The 15,916-nt window shown below is 37.1% G+C and overlaps 1 long non-coding RNA gene across 2 annotated transcripts in view; it reads right to left on the reverse strand.

Moving 5' to 3' along the window:
• LOC146586073 (uncharacterized) overlaps nucleotides 1-15,916 on the reverse strand; it is a 331,622-nt gene that overhangs the window by 301,253 nt on the left and 14,453 nt on the right. The window contains exon 1 of one of the 2 annotated variants that reach the window (XR_014897867.1): nucleotides 8,824-8,936. The exons of the other annotated variant lie outside the window; for it this stretch is intronic. This is a non-coding gene — a long non-coding RNA (uncharacterized LOC146586073). Of the gene's footprint in view, nucleotides 1-8,823; nucleotides 8,937-15,916 lie in introns of those variants that run through there. 2 annotated transcript variants of the gene reach the window in all.

Below are 15,916 nucleotides of genomic sequence, written 5' to 3' on the forward strand. Positions count from 1 at the left end.
CAATGTGGCCAGAACTCAGCATTTAGCCTGCTTTTTAGTTTTTCAGCTAATTGCTAATTCAGCAAAAACATTCTGTAACTTCCAGGTTATTGAACCTATTACTCCTCAGAGGCATCTTGAGAGCATAACAGGGGCTGCATACCAGAAGCACTCTAGACAGCACATGTAGTGCCTGCTTGCATCTGCTCCTCTTTATTTTATTTATTTTAGGAAGGAGTGAAGTAAAAGCTAAGGGGTAAGCTAAAAAATCCATGCTGCATTTTTTTAATTTGTTTCAGTGAACATCACAACTTTTCTCCTTACATTATTGTTTATTTTGACCCTACAAAATCCAGATTCATCTCTGAAACCTTTTTAAATGAGTATTGCAGTAGTTCACAGCTTCTTGTTAAGCTGTTTGACTCTGGGGAAACTAGTAGGTGCTACATCACTTTGCAGGGAAGGGGAAGGGAAGCCTTCTATCCTTCTCAGAAAGAAAGAGAAACACCCACTTTCCTGCTCACTGTAGCCGGACTTGAAATCTGTATGATTTGAGACATTAACCCAACACCCTTTGAATCATTTCAAAGGAGTAACTGTTATTTCACTGTAATTGGCACAGCAATAAAAAATCAGTCATGACTCATCACTAATCTGGACTTGCCTGGCACCATAGGAGTAAAGCACCGCAAAACATTTCCTTATTCACCTGAACGGGCTGCATTGCTGTCCCTCAGCATAAACAAATTTTTAAGGGACTGACACGCATGCTTCCATTCCCCATCCATGTGTCGGATGGCAGCAGTGGGCGGGAAGGTGTGACAAGCCTTACTCTGGTTGCAGCACACAAAGTATGTCAGATACTGTAGCTGYGCTGCCTCGGGAACATACGCAGTGCGGTTCCAGACAGTACACGCTGATCCACCTACTGTCTGCAGCAAGTTACAAGCTTCTGGTGTTAATGCTCCTCTGCGTTCCAGCTCAAGAGAGGTGGCAGTAAAAGTGTAAAATAACCAAGTCCCTCATCAGAGCAGGAAAAAAGGAGGGTAACTGAGAAGGGTTGTTCTAAATTACTCCTTATACTACTATTGGGGTAAGAGCAAAAACTGAAGGACAGCCCTGAGCAAGTAACAAGCCATAAACTAGCACCTTATGTTAAGTTTTTCCCTTTATTTTACAAAAAGCAATCCTCAAGAAAAAAAGAACTTATTTTATTATTCTCTGCCAAATTATTTCATTAGCACAGTAATTGTTTCCCCACTTTTTCTAACTTGGTCCTTTTTTCTTTGTTTTAAACTCCAATTTTTTCCTCACTAGCCTTTGCAGCATTGAATGTTTCCATAGAAACATGTTATGCATATTGGAAAAATTGAATGTATATATAAAACAAACCACATAGATTTTAGAAATAGTTTTTGTATATTTAAAATCAGACCTCATACTTGTACGTAGTCAGAACTGTTGTAAACACTAGTGTTTTAAAGAGAGAATGACATATAACAGGAAGTCAAACAGTGAATAGAATGAATTGTCAGTCCAACAACACATCAAGAATTAATTAAAATTATTACTTCTACTGCCAGCAGAACTCACTGGCAACTTGACTGGCACAAGACCATTTCATATACAAACAAGCAAGCAAGCTTAAAAGAGAATCTTAATGACCTTGTCACATTCACTGCTGAATTTCAGAGAATTAGTAATAAAACATTACACTAAATAGTCCTTAGATAGAGAGGCTGAGGAGAGGTGGATATTCTGGTTGCTTTGGGGAGCCTAGTGAAGGAAYGGCAGATGCCATCTTTAAAATACAGCATAAACCTTTTGCTACAGCAGTATATTATACAGACAGGTCTTTCTAGCCCACTTGAATCACTGTTTGTTTCATTACTTTTGATCCTGAAGTAAACTGTTGAGAAGTAATCAGTGTCATTGACCCTTATTTGATTAACTCTGTTGTACTGTGGTCTCTGAGGTTAATACCAGTTTTATTACCTTTTTACTGGATAGCTTTATTGAACGCTGTGGAGCACAGCATTAAATACAGCCACAAACTGAAAGAAACAGCACCTGCAATAGTCTATGTGGAAACAGAACTCCAGGGGATTTGTAGACACATGCTTACATTTCTTAAAATTTAGGAAAAAAAATTAGAATACCTTATTATCCTATTGAGGGAGTTTTGTTCAAGTCAAATATAATAAGCTAACACTATCTGTGCAGGAATTATTAACACAAGAGCATACTATGCTGTTCAGTAAGCTGCATTCCTCATAACAGACTTTTTTCTAATACAAATTAATAAAAATACTTTCATTGCATATTAAAAGTTATGAAGTATTAACACTGGCAGTGGCCAAAATGGAACACTAATATGTTTCTATGTCATCATTTGTTTTTGAAATAATTATCTTCCCAAGAAATTACAGAAATAAGCCCTTTCCAAAGCAGTTGTGCAGCTGAAAAATCAGAACGCCTCACTTCCTAGCTACCACTACAACATGATCTTAGTCATATATCATCTGCAAAGAGTTCCTGAAATTAATTTTTTTTTAACAAACCTGCACAACTAAAATGTTTTGCCATTGACACAGCACACAACTGGAAGAATGCATATTTGGTTGCAAGTACAAAGCATTCACATAAATATTACCACATATATTATAATAAATAGGCTAAACAATTGCTGAAAACTTAAGCAAATAAAAAAAAGAATATTGCAAGGATATCTCAAGACAGAAGAAGAAACAGAAAGCAGTAAATTAAGGGATAATATCAAAAGAAGGTTCTGTTACATCAATATTTTCATAGTTTTGTTCTATGAAATGTATTACTTCAGTTTATCAGTCAGAGTTGCACAGGAGTACTTAAGGAGTGGTACTACTTAAGGCAAATTAGTATCTGCAGATTTTTGACCAAGCATGAGCAAGAACACATGCTATTTACTCAACATCTTGTTCTGCTCTCAGCAAAATGAAGAAGAGGAGAAGTCAGAAATAAAGAAAAATCACCAGATAACCAGTCACGTCCTCCATATTTAGGGGCATAAAAGTGGACTCTCTCTAGCTTGAGCAAGTAAGCGAAGACCTCTTGCTGCTCTTCACTGCCTGGAGTGCCAGGTAGCAATGCAAGGCATGGGCAGCTCCATTTAGGCTGACAGAAACTCATCACGCTTTGGTAAATTACATTTCTGCTCTTAACAACAGTGGAATTAGCAAGCAGCCTGCGCAGCTGACACAGCCTGCACAGCAGGCTCGCCATCTGAGGAGTGGAGAAAGTATGCTTTTGAAAGTGTATTAGCAGTACTTAAGAACAGTGGCTGAACACTTGCTCCTTGTACTAACTTTTATATACTTATGGGTGTTCACTGACTGAAAAGAGTAATTTGTTTGATACTCTGTGGTTTTAGAAACCTGAATTTAACCTTTGAGATTTTTTTTTGATTCTATCCCCCTGTGTGTCTAAACAGCAGAAATGCTTTAAGTTAGCACTGTGTTATTTAATAAATAACACAAAGTGATTTCATGACACAAAAGGCATTATATACATTTATAGCACTATTAATGTTTTATTTTGAGAATTTCTAAAATACTTGGCACAGAAGAAAAAGAGTCTAAGCTACACAGAGAAAAAATATTGAAATATTTTATTTGAAACAACCCTTGCTGCAGGCAAAGTCTCTGGCACTTAAGTTTGCTGCTAAAACTTTCAGACAACTTTTGTCAGCACTGACAGTTACTACCATATATAGGCTTATATATTGATAACTATGACATAACTATTTTGTGCATGTTCTGAATGGAAAGATGACAACCACCCTCCCCAAAACACCCAACAAGCAAAGTTGGAGAGCCAGTATAGAGCAAGACAGCTCAACAGAAGTCTTTCCTGTCACCTGAAGTCACTGTCATCAGTGTCACCACCACTGCCACCATCACTGGTGAGTGCAAAGGTTCAAGAAACAACAAGTTTCTATACAGTCAGCTTTGAACCTTCCCTACAATAGGAGAGGAAGGGAAGAATTTGTTACTTCCTTGTTTCAGATTTTATAGTTTTTGCCCCAATGAGCACTCACTGACAACAGGTGCATCAGGGCCCCAAGGTGCCATTTAGGCTGGCCTTGGGCTGTGGCCTCAGTCTCTGCTGTAGCTCTTGGTTGGGCTCCTCAGCCCCTGCCTGCAGCCCCATTGGATGCACCCTGGCCACAGTAAAGCCTTAGCACAGCTCCTTGTTGTGGTGGGGCCTTGGCCCCTTCTCTGGCCTTGTTGCTCCCTCACAAGGTAACAGAGAGGTTTGTCTGTTCTTCAGGGAGGCTCCAAATCTAGAAAAATGTGATTTAGCTAAAATTTTAGGAGCTAACTAGGGGGAGTGAATTTATAATAATGAAATAAAATGCAGACATGAGGCTCAATCATAGTTATTAAAGTGTGCTGTCATGTCCTTGTAGTTAAGTCACAGGGGGTATTTTCACTGCCAAGCTTTTATCATCTGATTTAGGAGCCTAGCCTTCAAGTTCCCTCTGAGGGAAAAAATGGGCAGATTCTTGCTGAGTGATTTAACAAGTGCCTGTGTGATGTTCAGAAGGCCTTCCTTCTCCAGAACATCTCATTCAAACTGCTCTGCTGTTCCCCAGCAAAGCTCTAAGCCAACATTGCTGTAGTGGGGAGGACTGTACACCATCAGAACAGTGTCATAGCCAATAACTCCACTTTCAGTTTATTTATTGGAAAAAAACTCATGTTTAGGTCTGGCATAAATCAATGGAGTTCATTTTTTCTCTTATGCCTTTGAATTTAATGGGTTAAGTTTTGGACTTGTTTATCCCTCTTTGAAGAACTGGAAACAAAAAGTTCCAAGGAAAAAACACTCAGAAAAGGCTACACAGTGAACAACTGAATAGTTCTGGTGTCCTCTTCATCCTGTGTGAGTGCTCAGCAGTAAGTCATGCCAGGGCTTGGACTGAGACTAATTGACTAACACAGTCTCTTGGTTGTTTGTAAAGAGACCCAAGTTTGCTTTGACCTTGGGAACTGAGCTGATAGCTCAAGCAGAGTGCCATATTAATGTGTCTACCTGATTTTATGCTCAGAGAAGGGCAGTTTAAAGTGTGGGCAGACTGAATTTTGGTCTTCTTGAAAGCTGAGGACATTCCTGATTCAGTATGGCTTTGAAAGGGTTAGCACAGGTATAACAATACTTTCACACGCTTTGGATAAGAAGATGTAATTTCAGTATGCTTTTAGAGGTGATACCATAGCGTGTATGTATTTCACTTAATGTTCTGGAAAAAGCCATGCATTTTGTTCTTCTGCTAATACCACCAGTTTCTGGAAAAATATCATCCTGTAGCTTGTGTTACTGAATACGTCTACCTGGGGACGCCATCTGTAGCATACTGCTGCTAATGCCAGATCCCTCCTGGGAAGGCTCCTTGGTAGCTCAGATCGTACCCCAAGGGACACAGGGCAACCAAGAACTGACGGTATTTTAATTCCACAGAAACTGCAGATGACAAGCTCCTATCACCAAAGGCAATGGAAAGAGTCAGCACCTCAAGAGATCCACCTTTGTATGCATGACAGACAGTGAGACCTAGGATGCGAGAACTGTAAAGACCCTCTAACAACATAGTTTGCCATACACAAAGTTATGTGGAAAGAGACGTGAGGAGAGGCAACCATATTTACTATTAGCATAGTTCATGAGAATAGCTAAGGTTGTGAGAAATACTCTGGGAAAATAATTCATAACGTATTATGGGGGAACTGAAGATTAGAGAGGGACAAATCAATGGGTACATATGCCATACCTCACATGAGTCTAGCTGGCTAGACTATCCCACTTTGGTGCCCAGGAATCAAAGCAGGAGTCATAGCTAATGAGAAAAAGAAACATAATGCTATACTCATGTATTTGGGCTTAGGTAGCAGAGAGTGTTTTGTTTGTTTTACTTGGGCAATGTTCTTTTCTAGCATCTATGACTATCCAGTGCCACTGGATTTTTTCTTTTATATGCCAGTACAAATGCCAATTTAATATTTTGACATGCTTATTTACTTTAGACAAAGTTCAAAGGTGTTACAAAGAAAAGCCCTGCAGTCAGGTTTCCCTGAATCCACCCCTTTTATCAATCCAATTCAGATATGTTATTAGTCAGTATTTTGCAATCTTTTTTTCCTTTGGCTTGGTTTTTAACTTGGCTTAAGTTTTGTGCTTTCTGATGGCCGTGTGGTCTGAAGGGTACAATTAAGGATAAGCATTCATTGGAGAGAATACAATTTCAGTATTTCCAGACTCTGCCACTTAACTCAATGCCTACCTATGTCCTTCAAGAGCTCCCACAGCTCTAAATCTGTTTGCATTCTTGTCCCTTAATAGCTGTCATTTTCATGACAATTCAACCATTTTATGAGTTTCTTCCAGAGGCAAAGTCTTTTGTCTACAATACATTTTACACCTGAAGCTCCTCATATAATGTATAAAATGTCAAGAAGAATATTAGTTGCAGTGAAGTACTGGACCTTAAAAGTGTTTCAGCAGCAATCTCGACAAGTTGAAAGTTTATTAAACCAAGTTTGTGTATGAAAAGTTAATTTAAGCTATGCTCTGCCTAATACCTTCCTCCAATGACACCTCTCAAATGCTTGTTGAATGCTATCTTCTTGTTTACTATCTCTCTCCTAACATGGAGAGCTGTTAACATGAATTAGTAGCAGAAACTCTGGACTAATGCAGCTGAGAAGAATTCTAATGAATGATTTTAACAGTCTGCACATGCTTCTTGAGGTACATTTGTTTCATCACTTTGGAGATGAATACACTTCAGAGCAGGTGTTTGTAGAGGCTGAGATTATCCCTTTGCCCTTTGTGGTGGCAGAGGGAAATGAGGAGGGAGACTCCCAAAGTCAGAGCTGTGCAACCTTTACGCAGGTTGTAAGCCAGGGTGATTAAAGGGAAAAGCTTTGAATCCAGATCTCACTGAGAGAGTAAGTTGATAAAAATACAGGCCTAAAGCACATTACTTAACAGAGGAAGTCTAGAGAGGTTCACAGTCTAACACTTGGCTTCCAAAAGGCTTTTAGACACTTGGAAAAGGTGGGGGAGAGAGGAAGGAGAGGGGAAAGACTCTCAAATGTTGGACATCATTCTAAACCCTAACAGGCTGTATGTGAAAAATAAGCAATCTAAAGGAAAAGCTGGACTTAATTCTTGCTCCTATGTTCCATGCCAAACATTCATGAATTTAAGAAAAGTTTTTGTTTATAGCAGAGAATGTAGGTAAGATTCAGTCAAATATCTGTATCCAATGACATTATGCCTTTAAAATACTTTCAAATGAAGAAAGAACAATAGCACATTTTTAAAATGTGGATTATTCCCTTATTTAGTTAATGAATTCAAGAAGATGTTCGCTACAGATTTGGGACAAATTAGGGTACTTAAGAAAAAAAATAGTCTTTCGGGAAAAATGTTATTCCTTGTTCATAAATCTATAATTTAAGAAGTTTTAATCATTTATTTAAAACAAGAACAACACTGGTTAATAACGGCACAAATACACAGTAAGGGTAATTTTGCTATATATTGACACTGCTCACATGAAATATTCCATCAGATAAAATGCATTGACATACTATATTTTGTAAATATTTGGGAAGATGTATATATTTGAAAAATAAAGATTTATTGAATTAATTATTTTTAATCAGAAAAAAAAAATACAACAAATATTACTCAGCTGCTCCTGCTTCTAAGATAGGTAAATTATTCAAGGACTCAGATGAACTTTTCATAAGAGCAGTGTTTTTTAGAGGTATCCTTAGCCAAAATTTATGCTTCTTATCCTTACAATGTTCTCTTAATTACATTCCTTCTCTCAGCAGAGAATACCTACATAGTTCTTGTATGTGTTCATTTATAAAACACTTTGATACCATTCAATACGAAGAACTGTAAAATAACATTTATTATTGTAAGTTCAGACCTTTTGGCTTCAGTGCTGTTTCATATACAAGTTATGATTTTTAAGGAATCTGTTACTTTTTACAGTTGTTGAGTATTGTCTTAAACTTTCATTTCAGAAAGTACGCAGGGAAATGGAAAAGAGGCATCTATGACCATACAGTTTTGTGTTAATCTCACTCTCTGAACCATATAGTCTTCAGTATTTATAAACTAATCAAGTAACATACTGACACAAAGAGAAACATGCAGCTGAATAATAGCTTACCTGGCATAGGAATTGGGAAAGCTCATTTTCAGCTGCTTAGAGAGGCTATGAAGTGAAAATGTATTGCATTCAGATGTTCAGGAGAAACATACATGTTTAGGATGTATGTGTGCAAGAGAAGGTCAAATGAAATAGAAGCAGATGGACAGGACTATAACACAGTGACACACACACTTCAAGAGCTCAGTTCTCTTCCTTGCTACTACAGTATAAAGTTGAAGAGCACGACTGAAATCTAAGGTGAAATGAAATCTGAGTATGCACAAATTGCCTGCTGCTAGCACACAAGAGGCCCTTGTTAATTTATATAATGCAGGACCCTTTACATTCAATCTCAGAACAGGTGTTTAGCAGTTGCAATTCACATGATGTTATCCATTTGCATTGCAGACTGAATCCAAAATAGCAAATGCATATCAATCATTATCTATTTTGCACACACTCAGTGCTAAGTAACTGGACCAATTTTTCTGTCTTTAATTTAAAGAAATAGAAGATTGAAGACTAGAAGTAGAAATAGGACTGCAGATAGTCAAAACTCAGGAAGCAAAACTGAGCAAAACCCAGAAAAATTGACCATTAGGCTGTGAGACCTATCACTCATCTCTTATTACCTGATTTTTCCTTTAATTCTTTTCTGAATGACTGTAGAATTCTAGAAGGACAGATGGAAAGTATCTCTTGCCTTTCATCCCCACTTCCTCCTTCCTTATGTATACCCATGCAGCTGTAGAGAATTGAAATTGAAACATTATGATTGGTGTGAATGGAGAACAAATAGGATGGGCTGGGTATGGAAGCACCAGAAAGAATGGCAGAGTAAGGGCTGTGAGACCTGCCTGCCTTGATTCTGTTCACCTTCCCAAGACAGCCAGCTCAGGAGACAAGGGACAACAYGTAAATCTTAATGACTTATGCAGCTGAGATACAATGGAGAGACTAATCCCTGTAAACTCCTAAATGGTGCAAAAAGTGCACAATCAAAACCGGCACATTGTTGCTAACCTAAAGAAAACCCAGTAGATGTAATAAGGACTGGATAGCTAGTGTCCTTTCTTTCTAAGGGCATCACATGGGATGCTCCTGCTCAAATCACCTGGACTTATACATCTTGGCTAGATGCTAGACAGACCATATGAATACAGATTTCACCACTCTGGTGAGTATATATGGATGGAAGTGAGCATAGAGTGAGTGAAATTGCTTTGGCTTTATAAGTAAATCCTATCCCTTCCTTGTAGTTTTGCTACAAGTCTGCTAGTGTTGCAACATTATTTCCTACATAACCATAAACAAGTATACAGGAGAGATTGTTTTTCAGATAACTAGACATAGAAGTTGGAAAAATGAATGTAAACTCCAGTATGTAAAGTGAAGAAATTAAAACTGCTTTCTAATTTCTTTGCTGTATAGCATTGCAAAAAACTATTAAGTAAAAAGGGGATGTCCAAGCCACTGACATCAACAATGTTTGGGAATTAAATTTTCTGCTTAATTTCAGAAGTGGGTGGAAGAAGTGGATCCCAAAGGAAAAAAAGCCTTTTCTCTAATTCTGCATAGGATTTTGGATTCTCAGCACTTCCCTACAAGCATTAGAAAACTATATGCATACAACACTGAGTTAAGGCATCTCACTGGTCACTGTTCTCTGGGTGCCATTCCAAGGTGCCTGATTCTCTACAGTTAGAGTTTAACATAGGCTTTTGGGTTCTGTTTTTGCTGCACATACCTTAAAATGGGGATCTGGGTTTCTAACTTCTTTGCTGGATCTGGCCTTGAATACTCTTGAATAGCCTATTCATACCACTTCTGAGTGAAAAACTTCCAAACGGATAGGCAGCTGGGCAGCTGCCAAGCCATTTAACCTAAATCTGTGCATTGCAGCTGCCTTCAATTTTAAATACATAACACTGATTTCAGATGATAGTTCATCTGTAACTATTTGGTAAGGATTCCTTGAAATAGCTTCTGCATGTTGGGAATTCAGCAGGAATGAAATATGACCCCCTACAGTTATTAATCCTGCTAACATGAATCAACACATTAATAAATGGCAGGAACCTGAGAAAATAGTCTTCTAGAAGGCCCAGTGAAGGATAAAACTTTGAAGGTTTTTCCCCTTGAATAATTTAACAGCAGAAGAGAATAACTTATAGAGGCTTAATTATTTCCTTTCCCTGTCTTCCTCCGTTGCCAGAAAAATGTAATTAAATCAGAATAAGATTTCCTCTTGGTATGACAACTACATGCAGCTTACAATGTTACTTTTAATGGCTCTGAAGATAGATGACATGACGGAAGTAAGGCTTATTCAGCTTTACCAAGTAGTGCTGCAACGATGCCTGCTAAAGCTACTATAGCTAGGATCCTCTGCCTAGTAGAGGGGCACGTAACTTTTTCTTGTTAGAGTAATAACTATGCATGCCATGGGCATTTTTTTTCAAAATACATATTCAAAAGCTCAAAATTTACAGTGAAACAGGAAGATGCATGCATTTTGGAGTTTGGGAATGCCTCTTATCAGCTTACCTTTCTTGGTAATGTCTGATTTTTTTTTTTTTTTAAGAAAAAGATTTTAAATAAAAAAGGGGGAAATGTTTTTAATGGTTTTTACAACCTTCCCTGTTGTAGGCTGTTATAATACCATGTAAACCATGATGTTACAGAAATTCAGAAACCCAGTTTATCATAAAAATTAGAAGGCAAATTAATTAGAGAATCATTTCTCAGTCTTTAAAAATTTACTCTTCCCTTATCCTAGGAAAAGACTGGCAATACTTCAAAGATATTTTTACAGCTATTCATTCACATTTATATAAGTGTGAATATTTTTACTGTGTTAACATTTTTATATTTCCTTTCAAGCAATAGTATTTTTGTTGATTTATATTTTTATTTATATGACCCTGTCATAATATTCGAGCAAAAAATAAACTCTAGCAAATTATTTGACTGATAGGAACACTGTTGAAAAAGTACATTTTTAAGCATTTTTAAGCAGTGGAACAGGATGGTTCAGGAAGACTAATTTCAAATTAATGATCATGCATATTCACACCAAAACTATATTATCAATCTTACATATCCAGATATCTCTTGGGGGGAAAAAAAAACAGGAAACAAAAAAATTAAGATCTATTCAAAGACAATGTGCAAATCAGAAGAGCATCAGTGAATGTATGCATTTTGAATTATTTGTCTGAATTTTGCTAGAGAAGCTTCAGGTATGGATTATCCTGCAAGAGTTTATGGATGTTTTTGGTGACTGTAGTTACCAAAGTAGACTATAGTCTTCATTACAGATATGCATAACCTCTAAGGCCAACACTGTGACAGTTTCTTTACTTAATGCAGTCTTATTGGAAGGAGTTATACTACTCTGGTAAGTTTAACTACTATGAGTAACATTTGTACGAGTGAGTTCTCAATTAGCTGAGAATAAGGGAAGAAAGCTACCATCAATGTATAAATTATAAATTGAATCATCACCATATCAAATATTTTTAAAGCTACATAAGGATCTTTGTTAATTCTTTAGAAAAAATGCCAAGAGAAATTCCAGCTGTGGCTGCCCTGGTATTTTTTAGTTACCTCTACATTGTTTAAGTAGATATTGCAACATACACTGTGTGGGATGAACATGTCAAAACTGATCTGATACAGAGTATGTTTAGCAGTTAAAGCAGGCAATTGGAAGCAGGGAGTGCTTGCTTAATTCTATTTCTTAGTCTGCTGCTGAAGAGAAATTCCCAGTGAATGCTAAAAGCACTGCCTTTTGATTTCTAGTTATATGTTTGAGGTCCAAGCTCTGTCATAGTTCTCTTTTAATGGCTTCATTAGCCAGGTTACACTAACCTTTGTTTTTCCTCAGTTATTTTAGGTAAGTAGGAAAAAAATGGTAGCTACTATGCTATCTGTGTTATTATCACAATACATTCAGCAACTATTATGAGAAACTCAGCTGGTACAGTGCTGTGGGCAACATAAAAACAAAAGAAGGCTGCCTACTTCTCAGGAGTCAGAAGGCTAAAGAGCTAGGTGAATTTGTGCTAAGTACCTCTACATTTCCGAGTAAAGAACATTTATTCCATAAAACCAAAATGTCATTAAAAACTTTGTGAGTGGTATTAAATAGTAAGCTGATGAATAGATACAGCTCTGATGGAAATTCCTTGTTTTTTTGGCAGGGAATAAAACACTCAGATGTAGTTTTCTTTTTTAACTTAACTTGGTATCTAACTGAGTGCTGTTTCATGAGTTATGACAGTATATTAAGTATCATGTTTACTTACTCTTACCAACTTAATGTTCATGTCCAGAAAGAGAATTGACATGAGAATCGTAATCCTGACACACAAACACTGCTTTATGAGCGTGTCCCCTTGTCTCCACTCTGCCTTGAGTTAGGGAAATTGCACTAAAGAGAGTTAATTTCCAGTTGCCAAGAAGATGGAACTATGGTGCTATGGTACATGTAGCATCCATATTCACACATAACCCTGTGTTTCTGAGTCACTGATACTAACTAGACCATTAGCAATAGTGTGAAATCATAGTTTTCTGCAAATGATAATATGCCACTAAATACCAAGAGGCATTTGAACTTGACTAAAGTGACTCACGCTAATTATGCTTCTCTGCGCGCTAATGTTAAAGTACATTTGTTGTTCGTAAAAAGTTTTGAACTGAGATACTGAAAAATGTAAAGCTGTGTTTGTACAACTTCTATGTTTTCTCTGTGCAGAGAGCCTATGTAAAGTCTAGGTGCTGACTGAAATCTCACTGAAGTGTTTTCAGAATGTGTTTTGAAGTAGGACATAAATGCAAGATGAGCTCTGGGTGGGCTCTCTGCAGTGAGGCAAATCAGGAAACAAAATGCAGGGAGATTTATTTCAGTCTCTCCTCCCTCACATGACTCCCATCTGTTATGAAAGGTTTAGCTTCATAAATGAAAGGACATGCAACCCTCACCACCTTACTGCAACTACTAAAAGATGACCACTGTGGTAAGCTATAAGTCTCTGTGCATTCCCATCTTTGGGATAAATCCATTTTTCCTTTTTTTTCCTTCTGCCCTCAGACTGACATAGTACCAAATGGCATCTCTTGTCAGCCTACATCTGTCACATTGTGCACTGTATGGTCAGTCCCAGCAACTGCTGATACAACCTTACATAATACACCAAGTGATTTCCCAGGGAAAAAAAAAAAAAAAAAAANAAAAAAAAGGTTTATTTCTTTCCAGTTAGTGAGTTTCTCTTTTCAGTATTTTTTTAAAAAGCATTATGAAATCCATGGGACTTAGCCAAAAATAAAATATATAAATTTTTGAATAAACTGCACAAATAATAAAATTTCAACGACTTTTTTCATTACGATCAACGTAGAGAGCATAAGGAAATATCTCTTATTAAATATAGATTATTCATATGTATTTCTTTAGGGAATTATAAAATCCCTTTAAATTTGTCATTCTGAATTTTTATTTTTTTTTATATCTTATGATTTTTCAGCAACTTTGTAGTGACATTTTCTTCCATAGCTAAGGTCTCCTGCTCTTACATCTGACAGGTTTTTAAACCAAGCCAACTTTATTGATGTCCTAAAGTACAGTCACACAACTGAGGATTGCTTGAAAAAGACGAGTGAATAGCAGAGAGTGAACAGTGAAGAGCTAGCACATTCTAGCTCTTACAGCATTTGGATAAACTTATGATTTTATGCTTTGCATGAAAGATGTAGTAGAGACAGTATATTTATAAGACTTATCTGAAGTCACAGGACACAGGGGCTCTTCTGACGTAAAGGTACTTTACATGCTGTAGCAGAGCTCAGATCTGAGTTTTGAGGCAGTATGTAGAGAGATGACATGAACCCAGGACTCCGTCTTCCTCCTTCTTGGAGGAAAGAGTGTAAGGGTAGAATCTGAAATCCAAAGACCCAAAATTACAGGATTACAGGATAAAAATCCAGTTTTTGTGGTAAAATGGCTTACATATACCATTACGTTTCTGATATGCTCCYTCTCCCCACCATTTCTGCATGGCAGCTGGTATACAACTATTGCCTTTTTCTAGCCCAACTCACTTTTACTTGCATCAGAAAGGGAGAATAGAGTGATAAATCACTGATTCAGAGTGCAAGCAGAAATAAGGAAATATGCAAATACCTAAATGGAAATCTGAGGAGGACAGAACTGTTTAATTAGCAATATATGTCACAGTAGGCAAGAAGATTTAGTACCAACTGTGTTGTATTAAACTTATTGAAAGATGAGTGTTAGGCACTGAAACTCTACAATATACGTAGAAGTCACTCAAAGAAATGAATCCCAAGTCCTTTTCCCTGAACTTCAGTATTTATTGCTTCTACCTCTTTCTACAACAGAAGCTACAACAAAAGCAAATGTTACTGCTTTTAAAGAAAGTGTCAGGAATCTTTTAATGATTAAGCTTATTTGGGACTCTCACTCAAAAGCAATGGTAAGAGGAAACTACAAATAAAACAAACCAGAGATATAAATTAGGAAGAATTTAAATAAATTAGCTAATCCCAACATGTCAGATTCTGTTTCTTTTTTGTCTTTTGATAGTAAGTAAATTCATAAGTAAACCAAAATGTTTGGCATCTATCCTGTAGCATCATTCCAAGGTGTCAGCAGATACCAGTAGCCTGGGATGCATTAACAGGATACCTCCCAGAAACAATAGTAATGAATTGTTTCACTCTTCTGTATTCTGCACCACTATATGTGGTGGTTAGCCTTTAATTAATTTTCCCATTACATGTTCCAGTTCACAGAACCATTGTAAATCTGTCCTAATTTACTTTTAATAACTATTTGCTTACCATGCCTATTCTGCCGTTACAGTTCTTCCAAACCTCAGTGTAATCAATTCTGAAATAAATCAATTTATAGAAAAGGTCCTTTCTTTTTTATTTTTTTTTATATTACCGATTTGGACATTTTTACATTTGTAACAGGCAAGAGAGTACTATCACATAGTTCACTATGTGAACTAGAGACATATAAATACAGTATTTGCTTTGTATTCTAGGATCAAATTGAAAGCTTACATTGTTTATGAAGTTTCTTATTTATTTCCAGCTGTCTTCATAGCAGCTTTCTGGCTGGTATTTTAGGATTGGCTATTAGGTTACAGATTTAATGTGCAAGTTATACTTACTACTGCTGCAACTCAGTGACAGAATCAGACCACCTCTGTCAGTGCTTAACTTAAGCTGTTCACACGTCGGTATTAAATTTTTGGCCCGAGTGTGGCAAACCAGACAAATTAGGAGCTTAATGAAGACAAGCAGACTTCTAAAGGTCTCCAGATGGTACTACAGACTTACCTAAGTGATACTACCTCTCTCTTGGTAGAGAGCCCTAAGCAAGGCACTTGGCAAAGACAGCTGGTGCAAAACATTGAATACTCGCAGACACTCAGAATCTAGTCACCTGGTCTAAGGGCAGCCCTTGGGAAAACAGCCCAAAGCTCCTTTCACTACCCCAAGAAAGAGGTATCAATCCTAGGCTAATACCAGATTAACTGGCATAGCTGTCTAAGACATGTCAAAGATGTGCCTAACACATCTTGGACATGTAGCTTTCATATCCCTCCCCACATCTGTGCACATTAAGCCATCAAGCTAAGGGTGTTCCGAATACTTTCAGCATTAAAATGTCACACGGTCTAATGTAGA

The sequence above is a fragment of the Rhea americana genome, unplaced genomic scaffold, assembly GCF_003343005.1.
Source record: "Rhea americana isolate MKP2758 unplaced genomic scaffold, rheAme1 scaffold_72, whole genome shotgun sequence".
In the NCBI taxonomy this organism is placed as follows: domain Eukaryota; kingdom Metazoa; phylum Chordata; class Aves; order Rheiformes; family Rheidae; genus Rhea; species Rhea americana.